The sequence below is a fragment of the Somniosus microcephalus genome, unplaced genomic scaffold (genome assembly GCF_052327205.1).
Source record: "Somniosus microcephalus isolate GS21.2 unplaced genomic scaffold, FLI_Smic_1.0 unresolved_chr4, whole genome shotgun sequence".
In the NCBI taxonomy this organism is placed as follows: Eukaryota; Metazoa; Chordata; class Chondrichthyes; order Squaliformes; family Somniosidae; genus Somniosus; species Somniosus microcephalus.
Window position 1 is genome coordinate 4489228 of NW_028225182.1, and position 16580 is coordinate 4505807.

At 44.4% G+C, this 16580-nt stretch overlaps 4 non-coding genes across 4 annotated transcripts; 1 reads left to right on the forward strand and 3 right to left on the reverse strand.

Annotated features, from left to right (window-relative positions):
- Window positions 1–7947: 7947 nt before the first annotated feature.
- trnak-cuu (transfer RNA lysine (anticodon CUU)) lies at window positions 7948–8020 on the reverse strand. The gene has a single exon. It is a non-coding gene; the product is annotated as a tRNA-Lys (tRNA).
- Window positions 8021–10671: 2651 nt separating this feature from the next.
- Window positions 10672–10743, reverse strand: trnae-uuc (transfer RNA glutamic acid (anticodon UUC)). The gene has a single exon. It is a non-coding gene; the product is annotated as a tRNA-Glu (tRNA).
- Window positions 10744–11999: 1256 nt separating this feature from the next.
- On the reverse strand, window positions 12000–12072 carry trnak-cuu (transfer RNA lysine (anticodon CUU)). The gene has a single exon. It is a non-coding gene; the product is annotated as a tRNA-Lys (tRNA).
- Window positions 12073–15753: 3681 nt separating this feature from the next.
- trnav-aac (transfer RNA valine (anticodon AAC)) lies at window positions 15754–15827 on the forward strand. The gene has a single exon. It is a non-coding gene; the product is annotated as a tRNA-Val (tRNA).
- Window positions 15828–16580: the final 753 nt, after the last annotated feature.

The following is a 16580-nucleotide window of genomic DNA, read 5'->3' on the forward strand; positions in this document are numbered from 1 at the left end:
GTGTGTTAAATGGGTTAATACCCGGTGTGTTAAATGAGTTGATACCCGGTGTGTGAAATGGGTTAATACCAGGAGTGTTAAATGGGTTAATACCAGGTGTGTTAAATGGGTTGATACCCGGTGTGTTAAATGGGTTATTACCAGGAGTGTTAAATGGGTTAATACTAGGTGCGTTAAATGGGTTGATACCCGATGTGTTAAATGGGTTATTACCATGTGTGTTAAATGGGTTAATACTAGGTGCGTTAAATGGGTTGATACCCGCTTTACAATAGCAGACTGTGGAAAGTAAATGAGACAGACTCACTGTTCAGAAAATAATTTCCCAGAATGCCATAATCGAGCTCAGAAGTGTAACCTGTCCCGGTCCTTTCAGCATCCCTGTTCTTCCTGCCAGTGGCTTCTAAGCCAGGGCTCAGAGGAAGGAGCAGTGGAACCCGGGAGAACTAACCAAAATATGGGGGATAAGTATTAAGGTAACGATGTAAGATTATATAAAAAACTGGAACTGTGTATCAGGAGATAGTCACACCAATTAGATTAATTAATTCAGATGTAGTCCGTGGCCAGGGGCAGGATGGTGTGACTAGAAGTGAGGCAGGTACGGGGATCCAGGAGGTAGTGTTGGAGGAGCCGCAGCCCTTGCACTTGTCCAACAGGTTCAAGGCTCTTACTCCCTGTGAGGATGGGAACAGGGACTGCGGGGAGGATGAGAAACCTGGCCACAGCACCGTGGAGCGGGGGACCATTCAAGTGGGGGGAGTTAAAAGAAATGTTGTAGTGGTAGGGGATAGTATCGTTAGGGGGATAGATAGAGTTCTCTGCAGCCGAGAGCGAGAGTCCCGAAGGCTGTGTTGCCTGCCCAGTGCCAGGGTTAAGGACATCTCCTCTGGACTGGAGAGAAACTTGGAGTCGGAAGGGGAGGATCCAGTTGTCGTGGTCCATGTTGGTACCAACGACATAGATAGGACAAGGAAGGAGGTTCTGCTGAGGGAGTTTGAGCAGCTAGGGGCCAAATTAAAAAGCAGAACAACAAGGGTAATAATCTCTGGATTACTACCTGAGCCACGAGCGAATTTGGCTAGGACAAATATAATTAGAGAGTTAAATACGTGGCTCAAAGACTGGTGTGGGAGAAATGGGTTTTGATTCCTGGGACACTGGCACCAGTACTGGGGCAGGAGGGAGCTGTTCCGTTGGGACGGGCTTCACTTGGCCAGTGCTGGGACTAGAGTCCTGGCGGATCATATAACTAGGGCTGTAGAGAAGGCTTTAAACTAACTAGTGGGGGGGAGGTTCCTAGAGAGCAAATAATACAAATGACAACAGAGAAGGTCATAGACCTAGGTAGCAGTGGGGAAATTAAAAACCAGAGCATGTCAGGAAGGGGCAGAAGGTATGGAGTAAAAGGTAAAGTAATAAAAAGGGCAAAAGCAGGAACTAAGTGTCACAAAACATCTTTGAAAGTTCTCTATCTGAATGCACGTAGCATTCGTAACAAAATAGATGAGTTAATGGCACAAATAACTACATATGGGTATGATGTTGTGGCCATTACAGAAACATGGCTGCAGGGTGACAATGCCTGGGAATTAAACATACCAGGTTATTTAACGATCAGGAAGGACAGGCAGGAAGGAAGGGGAGGTGGGGTGGCAATGTTAATAAAGGAAGGAATCACTGTAATACAGAGAAATGATATTGGGTCAAAAGATCAGGACAATGAAACAGTTTGGGTGGAGGTAAGGAATAATAAGGGGAAAAAAACACTAGTGGGCGTAGTCTATAGGCCTCCGAACTGTGGCAACTCTGTTGGACGGAGTATCAATCAGCAAATAGTTGAGGCTTGTAATAAGGGAGCATCTATAATTTTGGGGGATTTTAACTATCATATTAATTGGAGAAATCAAATTGGGCAGGGCTGCTTTGAGGATGAGTTCATTGAGTGTATTAGGGATGGGTTTCTTGAGCAGTATGTAACTGAACCGACCAGGGGGCAAGCAACCTTAGATCTGGTCCTGTGTAACGAGACAGGATTAATTAAAAATGTCCTAGTAAAGGATCCCCTTGGAATGAGTGACCATAACATGGTTGAATTCCATATTCAATTAGAGGGTGAGAAGGTTGGATCTCAAACAAGCATGCTAAGCTTGAATAAAGGAGACTATGAAGGTATGAGAGCGGAATTGAGTAGAGTGGATTGGGAAAATAGATTAAAGGGTAAGACGATACATGATCAGTGGTGTACATTTAAGGAGTTATTTTACAACTTCCAAAAAATATATATTTCACTGAGAAGAAAAGGGTGTAAAAGAAAAGACAGCCATCCGTGGCTAAGTAAAGAAATTAAGGATAGTATTCAACTAAAAACAAGGGCATATAAGGTAGCCAAATCTAGTGGGAGGATAGAGAATTGGGAAAACTTTAAAAGACAGCAAAAAATAACAAAAAGATTGATTAAGAAAGGGAAGATAGATTATGAAAGTAAATTAGCAAACAATATAAAAACAGATAGTAAGAGTTTTTATAGTTATATAAAAAGAAAAAGGGTGGCTAATGTAAATGTTGGTCCCTTAGAGGATAAGACCGGGAAATTAATTGTGGGAAATATGGAGATGGCAAAAACACTGAATGAATATTTTGTATCAGTCTTTACAGTAGAGGACACTAAGAATATCCCAACGCTGGACAAACAGGGGGCTATAGGGGGGGAGGAGCTAAACACGATCAAAATCACTAAGGAAGTGGTACTCAGTAAATTAATGGGACTCAAGGCGGATAAATCACCTGGACCTGATGGCTTACATTCTAGGGTCTTGAGGGAAGTGGCGGTAGGGATTGTGGATGCATTGCTAATAATTTTCCAAAACTCCCTGGACTCAGCAAAGGTCCCGGCAGACTTGAAAACTGCTAATGTAACACCCTTATTTAAAAAGGGCAGTAGACAGAAGGCTGGAAACTATAGTTAGCCTAACATCTGTGGTAGGTAAAATTTTGGAGTCCATTATTAAGGAGACAGTAACAGGACATTTGGATAAACATAATTTAATAGGACAAAGTCAGCATGGTTTTATGAGGGGGAAGTCATGTTTGACAAATTTGCTGAAGTTCTTTGAGGAAGTAACATATAGGGTGGATAAAGGGGAACCAGTGGACATAATGTATTTAGACATCCAAAAGGCATTTGACAAGGTGCCACACATAAGATTATTGCTTAAGATAGAAAATCACGGGATTGGGGGTAATATTCTGGCATGGATAGAGGATTGGCTATCTAAGAGAAGGCAGAGAGTTGGGATAAATGGTTCATTCTCAGACTGGCAATCAGTAACTAGTGGTGTTCCGCAGGGGTCAGTGCTGGGTCCCCAACTCTTTACAATCTATATTAACGATTTGGAGGAGGGGACTGAGTGTAACATATCAAAGTTTGCAGATGATACTAAGATGGGAGGGAAAGTAGTGAGTGAGGAGGACATAAAAAACCTGCAAGGGGACATAGACAGGTTAAATAAGTGGGCAGAGATTTTACAGATGGAATACAATACTAGAAAGTGTGAGGTTATGCACTTTGGCAGGAAAAATCGTAGAGCAAGTTATTATCTTAATGGCAAGAAACTGGAAAGTACTGAAGTACAAAGGGATCTGGGGGTCCTGGTGCACGAAACTCAAAAGGTTAGTATGCAGGTGCAGCAAGTGATTAAGAAGGCCGATGTAATGTTGGCTTTCATTGCTAGGGGGATAGAATATAAAAATAGGGAGGTATTGCTTCAGTTGTACAAGGTACTGGCGAGACCGCACCTGGAATACTGCATACGGTTTTGGTGTCTATACTTAAGAAAAGACATACTTGCTCTCGAGTCAGTACAAATAAGGTTCACTCGTTTAATCCCGGGGATGAGGGGATGGACATATGAGGAGAGGTTGAGTAGATTGGGACTCTACTCATTGGAGTTCAGAAGAATGAGAGGCGATCTTATTGAAACATATAAGATTGTGAAGGGGTTGGATCGGGTGGATGCGGGGAGGATGTTCCCGATGATGGGCGAAACTAGAACTAGGGGGCATAGTCTTAGAATAAGGGGTTGCTCTTTCAAAACTGAGATGAGGAGGAACTACTTCAGTCAGAGGGTGGTAGGTCCATGGAATATGCTGCCCCAAAAAGCTGTAGAAGCTACATCATTACATAAATTTAAAACAGAAATAGACAGTTTCCTAGAAGTAAAGGGAATTAAGGGTTACTGGGAGCAGGCAGGAATTTGGACATGAGTCTAGGTTCGGATCGGTCATGGCCCTGTGGGTAGCGGAGCGGGCCCAGGGGCCGTGTAGCCTGATCCTGCTCCTATTTCGTGTGTCTAATTCTGTTAGATTCAGGAGATGGTTCTGTGATTGTAGATTGGCAGTTAGGATCAGATCAGCCATGATCTTATTGAATGGCGGAGCAGGCTCGAGGGGCCGATTGGCCTACTCCTGCTCCTATTTCTTTTGTTCTTATGTTCTTATGTTCACTGAACCGTGCTCTCTAAGAGATACTTTATCCAGAAGTCACTGATCCCAATAAGCATTTATCATTCTGGAGGTTGCACCTAAATCAATCTTATGCAGAGCCGCTGGTGATCTCGGAGACTCATCAGAATGTGTTATGCTACAGACAGAGGCTGTTACACAGGAACATTTTACCAATAAATACTGGACATGTAAGCTGGCAATTCTAATAAACCCTGGAAAGCAAAATATATAGGCTGTTGATCCCAGTAAATCCCGACAAACCCAATAATATAGCTGGTAATCCAAGTGAACCCAGATAAACCCAGATATCTTGGCTGGAGTTTACAGTAAATTACGATTAATCCATATATATATATAGGCAGTTGTTCTCAATGAACCCTCATAATCACAGATATATTGTCTGTCGATTCTAGTAATCTGTCATAAACCCAGAAATATAAGCAGGCGATCCCGAATAAACCTGTTTGGAGCACAGGAGCATAGCAACAGTAGTAGTAGCCATTCAGCCCCTCGAGCCATTCAAGGGGATCACGGCTGATCTATTGCCTAACTCCATTCACCTGGCTTTGCCCCATATCCCTTGATAACTTTGGGTAACTGAAATCGAATAATATCAAATTTTAAATTAACAATTGACCCCACATCAAATGTTTTTTGTGGAAGAGAGCTTTATGAGATATTGTATTGAGTGTTTTGCTGAGGTAACAGAGAGGGTGGGTGAGGGCAGTGCATTTGCTATTGTGTATATGGACAATACAAATCTTTTGATAAAGCTCCATATATTAGGCATGTGAGACAATTTGAAGCCCATGCAATAAAAGGGGAAGTAGCAGCATGTATATAAAGGGGGCGAAGGGATAGAAAGCAGCGAGTTGTGGTGAATGGCTGTTATTGCGTAATGTATAGAGGTGAAAATTGGTGTTCCCTCGGGTTAACTACTCGGGCCACTGCTGTGCTTGGCATACATTAACGTCATGGACATGGGGTTATAGGCCCAATTTTGAAAATTGCTGAGGATACGAAATATGTAAGAGTGAAGAAGATAGTAAGAGACTTCAATTCGTGGTGATTGAAGGTCAATCATCACAGCCCAGGACATCGCTGCAGGATATCCTCATGGTAGTGCCCTAGGCCCAACCATCTTCAGCTGCTTCATCAATGACCCTCCCTTCAAGATAATGTCAGAAATGGGGATGTTTGATGATAACTGCACAGTGTTCAGCGCAATTCACAACTTCTCAGATAAGAAGAAAGCAGTCCAAGCCCGCATGCAACATGACCTGGATGGCATTCAGGATTGGGCTGATATGTGGCAGGTAACATTCGTGCCACAGAAGTGCCAGGCAATTACTACCTCCAACAACCGAGAGTCTAACCACCGTCCCATGATATTTACCAGTATTACCATCGCCGAATCTCCTACCATCAGCATCCTGGGGGTCACCATTGACCAGAAACTTAACTGTACCAGCCACATAAATACTGTGGCAACAACAGCAGGTCAGAGGGTCGGTATTCTGCGGCGTGTGTCGCACCTCCTGACTCCCCAAAGACTTTCCACCATCTACAAGGGACAAACAAGGAGTGTGATGGAATACTCTCCACTTGCCGGGATGAGAGCAGCACAAACAACACGCAAGAATCTCGACACCATCCAGGACAAAGCAGCTCGTTTATTGGCACCCTATTCACCATCTTAAACATTCACTCCCTCCGCTACCAGTGCATGGTGGCTGCAGTGTGTACCATCTATAAGATGCTTTGCAGCAACCGCTAAGGCTTCTTCGGCAGCACCTCCCAAACCCGAGACCTATTCCACCTAGAAGGACAAGGGCAGCAGGTGCATGGGAACAGCACCACCTCCAAGTTCCCCTACAAGTCACACACCGTCCTGCATCGTCGCTGTGTTAATATCCTGGAACTCCATCCCTAACAGCACAATGGGACTACCTTCACATCACGGACTGCAGCGGTTGAAGAAGGTGGCTTGCCACCACCTTCCCAAAGGTAATTAGGAATGGAAAATAAATGCTGGTCTTTCCAGCGACGCCCACAGCCCATGAAAGAATTTTTAAAAATGATGACATAGACAGGCTGTTGTAATGGGCGGACACATTTAGATGAAATTCAATGCTGAAAATTGTGAGTTGATATGATTACAAGCTAAATTGAATAATATTAGAAGGGTTAACGGACAGATATCACTGGGGGAGTTTGTGAACAATTCGTTGAAGATGGCAGAACAGCTTTAGAACGCTGTTAATAAACCATGTGTGATCCTTGTTTATATAAAAAGAAACATGAAGTCCAAACGGCATGAAGTTGTGGATAACCATAATATAATATACTAGTTGGGCTGCAGCTGGAGTATTGAGTCCTATTCTGGGCGCCGCACTTTCAGAAGGACATGAAGGATTTGAAGAGAGCACAGAAGAGATTTACTTCATTGGTTCCAGTAATAAACGATTGCCGTTACGTCGATAGACCAGAGAAGCTGGAGCTGTTCTCCTTAGAGCATAGACGGCTAAGAGAAAATTTGACAGAGGGTTTTAAAATCAAGAAAACGATTAGATAGAGTAAATAAACAGAAAAGATGGATGAATACAAAAGACAAAGCTGAAGTGTCTGTAACCATCCTGAGAGAAGCCAGACTTCATTCAATTCGATTAATTCCAAGCGATATTAAGAAACAGCTGAGCTGATTAGTTACAGCAAATGCAATGAGCTCCGACAACACTCCGGCTGCAGCACTCAAAGCGTGTGCTCCAGAACTAGCCACGCCTCGGGGAAGCGGTTGTGTTAAGAGATTGAGTAAACTAGGCCTGTAATCTCTTGAATTCGGAAGAATGAGAGGGGATCTCATGAAGCATGCAAAATTATTACACGGTTTGATCGGTTGGATGCTGGGAGAATGATTCCCTTTGCTGGGGAGTCTAGAACCAGCGGACACAGCCTCAGGATAAAGGTTAGGCCATTCAGGACTGAGAGAAGACATTTCTTCACACAGAAAGTGGTGAATCTTTGGAATTCTCTTCCCCAGAGTGCTGTGGAGGCTCAGTTATTGGGTATATTCAAAACAGAAGTGGGTAGATTTCTGACTGGTAAGGGCATCAAGGGATATGGCGATAGGGCCGGTGAGTGGAATTGAGGCAGGAGATCAGCCATGATCTCATTGAATCCCCTGCACTGCTTAAAAATCTGTTCCATTACCTTTTTTTTTATAGTTCTGACGAAAGGTTATCGACCTGAAACGTTACCTCTGTTTCTCTCTTCGCAGATGCTGCCTGACCTGCTGAGTATCTCCAGCATTTTCTGTTTCAATTCATATTTCCAGCATCTGCAGTATTTTCTCAGTTCGCATTTCTTTCATTGTGCAAAACAAGGATATCGCTTAATTAATGACGCTTTGAAAGCAACATAAAAGTTTAACAAAATAACTACCGCCCAACGTGGGGTTCGAACCCACGACCCTGAGATTAAGTGTCTCATGCTCTACCGACTGAGCTAGCCGGGCCTGTTGCAGCAACATTGCCTTGTCGCTGATTGCAGTCAGGAACCTTGTGGCTCCGGCCCGGTCACAACAGCATGTCTGAGCCGCGTTTCTGCAAACTACGAAACAAGTTCTCCAGAAGCCCAAGGCGTATAAGGAACTCAAGCAGCAAAATCCCTTTCATTAACCACAGGGGTTCAGGCAAATTTCTGATCACAAATCGCTTTAGTCCTTGTCAATATCGCTTGTCTATTTCCCGGAGATTCCCGATTCTGTCTGTCTCTCTGGCTCTGTTTATTGTGTCTGTGGCCACCTGCGGGTAGATTTTGAACGAATTACCTGTGTTTGTGTCTGCTTGTTACTTTAAACAAATGAGGACATCAGGCGCTTCTGTGCATGACACTGAGGAATCAGGAGAAGGCAGGAGGAATGAAACAGTGTTTGTGGAACGAGTATATATACAAACTACGAACATCTGTGGTTATGTTGTGGACCTCATGGTGCAACGGTAGCGCATACTGACTCTTAGATCAAAAAGTCTGCGTGCTCAAATCTAATCGATCTCCCAACTGAGCTATTTCAGCGTTGTATGGTGGCAATTCAAACAGCCCCAAAACGCACTGTTTCCTCACCGGGAATCGAACCCGGGCCGCGGCGGTAAAAGTGCCTGGAATCCTAACCACTAGACTACCAGAAAAGCTGCAGCAAGTCTCCTGCCAGCAAGCACAGCAACGCAGTGTTTCCTGCCTGCTCCTTTGCAATTCAGATCCATTCGCGCCAGGCAAACTGTTCGGACAAAATGATATTTTTAACATGAGAACACAAAAGACGTGTTCGCGAAAGCACGGCACCAAGTGCGGGTAGGCATCCACTTGAAATCGATTTCCTTCAGTGGTTTTCTCTGGATGTTGTCTCTCTCGGTGCCGGCGAACATTTCATTGATGCATTTGTCCTGAACTGAAGCCTTTTGCCCATCTCGCGAGGTCAGAGCTGCTCTGTCTGTCTATTACCTGCCTGTTACCCTTATCGGGAACAGGCCGCCTTTTCAACGTTCAACAGCAAACCCAGAAAGACAAATAAACAGAAAGATGTGTCTCTCAGCCCCGGTGGCAAAGGTGCAATGGATGTTAATCCAAATAAATCCCCCGTGAGTCTGTGTGCATTGGCTTCCTTATAAAGTTTGTATTTGAAATGTGCGGGAAAAGTGTAAAATTATGAAAACATCCTGATGGCCAGTACGGGGATCAAACTCGCGACCTTGTCGTTATTAACACCAGGCTTTCACCAACTGGGCTAACCGGCCACAATGCTCTTGTTGGCCAGGCTCGAACCCAGGCTGCGAGATTGTCTTTCAGCCTCACACTGGGTGACCGAGTTACTGCACAATCATTGAACACACCACATCGGTTAAACATTGTTAACTGTTCGTATATACAACTGGGCAGAGTGTAAATCGAAACTAACAGAAAGACAGCTCTATGGTCTAACAAACCTCATTCTAAAATTTATTATCGCACCACAGCCCCTCCCACAAACACTGCTCCGGTATAAGAGCAGACGGCGGGACCCCGACTGGATTCGCACCTGCAGCGGACGGTTGGAGCCGGATCCAGCATGTCCGATGTGGTTTCACTCCCATTCGTTTGGGAAACGCGGCATCAGGAGCGTAAAATGTCTCCTCATTCACTCCTCTTGTAGTGAAGGAGACAGAAAGTAACTAAAACCTACCGAAACCCGGGACCTTGAGATCTTCAGTCTAACGCTCTCCCAACTGAGCTATTTCGGCTTCACATCAAAAGCAGTATACTGTTGTTCTTTTGGAGGTTTTTCTATCCCCGGGTGGAATTGCCCCTCTCGCTCATTCCTCACTTCGGGCAATGTGACCGGACCAGATCTCGGAGCTCAGGTTGTGTTAATGTAAAGCTGCAGTGTTGATAAAGATACAATGCTGACACAGCACGGGGGACCTCACTGTGTTGGACACAGCGTGAAATGCAATGACATGTTCAAATAAAGTTACAGAGCACAACACATGTGTAAAATTCCCTGTTCTTTTCTCCACACTGATGGGTTGTGAAGGGAGAGACGGGCCGAAGTCTCACTGAGACGCACTGATCACGAGCCAAATCAAGTTCAATCTTTAGGTATGGTGCTGAGCCCGACACAGAAGTGAAAATGCCCGTTGTTCTTAGTTCCTCACGGAGTGGGCTACTGAGCAATACAGGAAGGGCTAATGAACATCTTAATGCTCAAGTTATCACGGGCCCCGGACTCTCTGATTACAGGCTTGCACACGTTTGTATGTTTCAAAATTTGCATTTTTCACACTGGCAATGAATTAATCGATAGCCGTGCCTGTGATAAGCTAAGTTTGTTGGGAGGTGCAGTGGGCAAGAAGATACACGGAAGACTGATGAAAACCGTGACTGCCCTGACACTGTGAGCTGCAGTTAAATGTTGGCAACATTTAAAGTCAGCCAGTCTAAATTTGACAGAAATCAATTCCTGCTGACTTTGAAACAGCACGCATTTTACAGAAATCAAGGATGTATATTTTGTTTCGCTGTATGAAGAGTGATGTTGAGCAGCGGTGTGGAAAGTTGAATCAGGGGCGGAGCATTGCTCCGTAAGGGTGCGTTGCATGGTGGCAATTCAAACAGCCCCAAAACACACTGTTCCCTGACCGGGAATCGAACCCAGGCCACGGCGGTGAAAGCGCCGAATCCTAACCACTAGACCACCAGGGAAGCTGCTGCCAGCCTCCTGGCAGCAAGCACATCAACGCAGCTTTTCATGCCTGCTCCTTTGCAATTCAGATCCTTTCGCGCCAGGCAAACTGTTCGGACAAAATTATATTTTTTACATGAGAACACAACAGACGTGTTTGCGAAAGCTCGGCACCAAGTGCGGGTAGGCATCCACTTGAAATCGATTCCCTCCTGTGTTTTTCTCTGGATGTTGTCTCTCTCGGTGCGGGGTGAACAAATCATTGATGCATTTGTACTTCATTGGTTCCAGTGATGAACGATTGCCGTTACGTCGATAGACCAGAGAAGTTGGAGCTGTTCTCCTTAGAGCATAGACGGCTAAGAGGAAATTTGACAGAGAGTTTTAAAATCAAGAAAACGATTAGATAGAGTAAATAAACAGAAAAGATGGATGAATACAAAAGACAAAGCTGAAGTGTCTGTAACCATCCTGAGAGAAGCCAGACTTCATTCAATTCGATTAATTCCAAGCGATATTAAGAAACAGCTGAGCTGATTAGTTACAGCAAATGCAATGAGCTCCGACAACACTCCGGCTGCAGCACTCAAAGCGTGTGCTCCAGAACTAGCCACGCCTCGGGGAAGCGGTTGTGTTAAGAGATTGAGTAAACTAGGCCTGTAATCTCTTGAATTCGGAAGAATGAGAGGGGATCTCATGAAGCATGCAAAATTATTACACTGTTTGATCGGTTGGATGCTGGGAGAATGATTCCCTTTGCTGGGGAGTCTAGAACCAGCGGACACAGCCTCAGGATAAAGGTTAGGCCATTCAGGACTGAGAGAAGACATTTCTTCACACAGAAAGTGGTGAATCTTTGGAATTCTCTTCCCCAGAGTGCTGTGGAGGCTCAGTTATTGGGTATATTCAAAACAGAAGTGGGTAGATTTCTGACTGGTAAGGGCATCAAGGGATATGGCGATAGGGCCGGTGAGTGGAATTGAGGCAGGAGATCAGCCATGATCTCATTGAATCCCCTGCACTGCTTAAAAATCTGTTCCATTACCTTTTTTTTTATAGTTCTGACGAAAGGTTATCGACCTGAAACGTTACCTCTGTTTCTCTCTTCGCAGATGCTGCCTGACCTGCTGAGTATCTCCAGCATTTTCTGTTTCAATTCATATTTCCAGCATCTGCAGTATTTTCTCAGTTCGCATTTCTTTCATTGTGCAAAACAAGGATATCGCTTAATTAATGACGCTTTGAAAGCAACATAAAAGTTTAACAAAATAACTACCGCCCAACGTGGGGCTCGAACCCACGACCCTGAGATTAAGAGTCTCATGCTCTACCGACTGAGCTAGCCGGGCCTGTTGCAGCAACATTGCCTTGTCGCTGATTGCAGTCAGGAAACTTGTGGCTCCGGCCCGGTCACAACAGCATGTCTGAGCCGCGTTTCTGCAAACTACGAAACAAGTTCTCCAGAAGCCCAAGGCGTATAAGGAACTCAAGCAGCAAAATCCCTTTCATTAACCACAGGGGTTCAGGCAAATTTCTGATCACAAATCGCTTTAGTCCTTGTCAATATCGCTTGTCTATTTCCCGGAGATTCCCGATTCTGTCTGTCTCTCTGGCTCTGTTTATTGTGTCTGTGGCCACCTGCGGGTAGATTTTGAACGAATTACCTGTGTTTGTGTCTGCTTGTTACTTTAAACAAATGAGGGCATCAGGCGCTTCTGTGCATGACACTGAGGAATCAGGAGAAGGGAGGAGGAATGAAACAGTGTTTGTGGAACGAGTATATATACAAACTACGAACATCCGTGGTTATGTTGTGGACCTCATGGTGCAACGGTAGCGCATACTGACTCTTAGATCAAAAAGTCTGCGTGCTCAAATCTAATCGATCTCCCAACTGAGCTATTTCAGCGTTGTATGGTGGCAATTCAAACAGCCCCAAAACGCACTGTTTCCTCACGGGAATCGAACCCGGGCCGCGGCGGTAAAAGTGCCTGGAATCCTAACCACTAGACTACCAGAAAAGCTGCAGCAAGTCTCCTGCCAGCAAGCACAGCAACGCAGTGTTTCCTGCCTGCTCCTTTGCAATTCAGATCCATTCGCGCCAGGCAAACTGTTCGGACAAAATGATATTTTTAACATGAGAACACAAAAGACGTGTTCGCGAAAGCACGGCACCAAGTGCGGGTAGGCATCCACTTGAAATCGATTTCCTTCAGTGGTTTTCTCTGGATGTTGTCTCTCTCGGTGCCGGCGAACATTTCATTGATGCATTTGTCCTGAACTGAAGCCTTTTGCCCATCTCGCGAGGTCAGAGCTGCTCTGTCTGTCTATTACCTGCCTGTTACCCTAATCGGGAACAGGCCGCCTTTTCAACGTTCAACAGCAAACCCAGAAAGACAAATAAACAGAAAGATGTGTCTCTCAGCCCCGGTGGCAAAGGTGCAATGGATGTTAATCCAAATAAATCCCCCGTGAGTCTGTGTGCATTGGCTTCCTTATAAAGTTTGTATTTGAAATGTGCGGGAAAAGTGTAAAATTATGAAAACATCCTGATGGCCAGTACGGGGATCAAACTCGCGACCTTGTCGTTATTAACACCAGGCTTTCACCAACTGGGCTAACCGGCCACAATGCTCTTGTTGGCCAGGCTCGCACCCAGGCTGCGAGATTGTCTTTCAGCCTCACACTGGGTGACCGAGTTACTGCACAATCATTGAACACACCACATCGGTTAAACATTGTTAACTGTTCGTATATACAACTGGGCAGAGTGTAAATCGAAACTAAAAGAAAGACAGCTCTATGGTCTAACAAACCTCATTCTAAAATTTATTATCGCACCACAGCCCCTCCCACAAACACTGCTCCGGTACAAGAGCAGACGGCGGGACCCCGACTGGATTCGCACCTGCAGCGGACGGTTGGAGCCGGATCCAGCATGTCGGATGTGGTTTCACTCCCATTCGTTTGGGAAACGCGGCATCAGGAGCGTAAAATGTCTCCTCATTCACTCCTCTTGTAGTGAAGGAGACAGAAAGTAACTAAAACCTACCGAAACCCGGGACCTTTAGATCTTCAGTCTAACGCTCTCCCAACTGAGCTATTTCGGCTTCACATCAAAAGCAGTATACTGTTGTTCTTTTGGAGGTTTTTCTATCCCCGGGTGGAATTGCCCCTCTCGCTCATTCCTCACTTCGGGCAATGTGACCGGACCAGATCTCGGAGCTGAGGTTGTGTTAATGTAAAGCTGCAGTGTTGATAAAGATACAATGCTGACACAGCACGGGGGACCTCACTGTGTTGGACACAGCGTGAAATGCAATGACATGTTCAAATAAAGTTACAGAGCACAACACATGTGTTAAATTCCCTGTTCTTTTCTCCACACTGATGGGTTGTGAAGGGAGAGACGGGCCGAAGTCTCACTGAGCCGCACTGATCACGAGCCAAATCAAGTTCAATCTTCAGGTATGGTGCTGAGCCCGACACAGAAGTGAAAATGCCCGTGGTTGTGGGTTGATTAATGATAATAGAAACAAATATGAAGTGTCTCACAGACTTCAATGATTCCTTAATACCGTTGGTTGTCTAAAAGCTATCAATCGCAGGTTAAAATGAGCAATTCATGATGCATCTTTGAAAGAGCTATCCAATCAGTCCCACTCCGCTGCTCTTCCCCCATAGCCCTGCTGACACTCCTGCCAGCGGAAACTGTTTCCCCCATAATTTTGATCACCTCTATTAAATCTCCCCTGACCAGTGATTAATGGAGTTCAACGCGGGCAAGTATCAGATCATCCAATTGGGGCCGAGCAAAGATCGGTCAGTGTGTGGTCTGAAAACATCATGTGGGAGAATAGTTTTTTTCTGTGAAGTAGCCTGTCCCGTTAAATTTTACAAATGTTGCCCCAGATCGCTGCTCTCTCAAGCAATGAACATTTTAAACCATTCTCCTAAAATGCAATGTATTAAATGAGATATGGGTTAACAGTTCAGGAGATGCAAAGAGCAAAATAAATGTATGAAGTTTCGACTGTCCCTCAGTAACCATATTATTATGACTTTCATTCCGCAAAATAAAGTTACCGGTTAATTAATGGTGATTAAAGCAGTTCTTATTTATTCACATTAGATGCATGTAATTAATTTAATAAAATTACATCGCATTCATGAATAAGAAACGGTGATATCAAAATTTCTTCCCTAACCGTGAATCGAACCCAGCCTGCAAAACTGATAGGAATAAATTATTGAATCATTTAATGGTGCCTCGAAAAATATCACACGAGTAAATTAAAATCACTGCTATAATGTGTTTCGGTGTTGAAGGGGATTGAAAAAAGCCCAGACTGCGCCCGCGGTGAGACAGAGTTCGAACTTACAAAGAAGTTGGTGCTGTGAAGTAACAGCTGGGCGAAAGCTGACACCGATTAAAGGACGAGAAACCGCTCAATATAAAGGATGAGCTCACAAACGTTAATTTCTGTATTCTGTGTAAAAGGACTCCCAAATTCTTGAATATACTCAATGACTGAGCATCCACTGCCCTCTGAGGTTGAAAATTGCAAAGATTCACAAGCCTCTGAGTGAAGAAATGTCTCCTCATCTGAGACTCAAATGGCCGGCCCCTTATCCTGAGACTCTGCCTCCTAGTTCGAGACTCTCCAGCCAGGGGAAACAACCTCTCATCTTCTACCGTTTCAAGCCATCCAAGAAAATTGTACCTTTCAATGACAACACATCTCGTACTTCTGAACTCCAGAGATTATAGGCCCAATCTACTCAATCTCTCCTCATAGGACAATCCAATCATCATTGAAAACAATCAGGTTTTATTCCCAGTCAGGGATTTCAGTTCTGACAAAGACAATTGAAGTCTGTGAGAATCTTATTTATTGTATTTAAACCAACAAAAATGTGTGTTGCGCACTGAAGGAAATTGTAACATGTTTGCTGGGTGACAGTCAAACTTTAATAACTTTCTTCATAGATTCATAGATTTATAGCCAAAGGCGACGGCTTTATACAGCGTTTCCGTAGTGTAGTGGTTATCACGTTCGCCTAACACGCGAAATAGTCCCCGGTTCAAAACCGGGCGGCAACATTTTGTAAATCATGTTCATTTATGTCGTAGAAAAATGGATCAATTCGCATTTGTTATGCAATGTAACAAAGTCCTGTTACATTTGTGTTATTCTGTACAGTTCTGCACACACACAGAACACTACGGTTTCGCTCACTCACTTCCGTTTCCAGCCCTGACCGTGCAGACAGCCCCTCTCAAAGTTGCACATTCCGGCTGCTTTCAGTTGAATTGTGAAAGATTATTCAAGGATCCTGCAGCTTTACCTCGGTTCACAACAGCAGATCTAAGCCCCGTTTCTGCAAACTACAAACCATGTTTTCCAGAATTCCAAGGTGTATACGGAACTCAACCATTAAAATTGCCTTCATTAACCACAGGGGTTCAGGGAATTTTCTATGATTCTATAAAAAGTTATTGAAGTTTGACTGTCATCCGGTATACATGTTAGCAATTCCTGCAGTGTGCAACAAAATGTTGTGGGTTGATTAATGATAATAGAATCAATTATGAAGTGTCTCACAGACTTCAATGATCCCTTAATACCGTTGGTTAACTAAAGTCTATCAATTGCAGGTTAAAATGAGGAATTCATATTGCATCTTTGAAAGAGCTATCCAATCAGTCCCACTCCGCTGCTCTTCCCCCATAGCCCTGCTGACACTCCTGTCAGTGGAAACGGTTTCCCCCTTAATTTTGATCACCTCTATTAAATCTCCCCTGACCAGTGATTAATGGTCATCCACTTGGGGCCGAGCAAAGATCGGTCAGTGT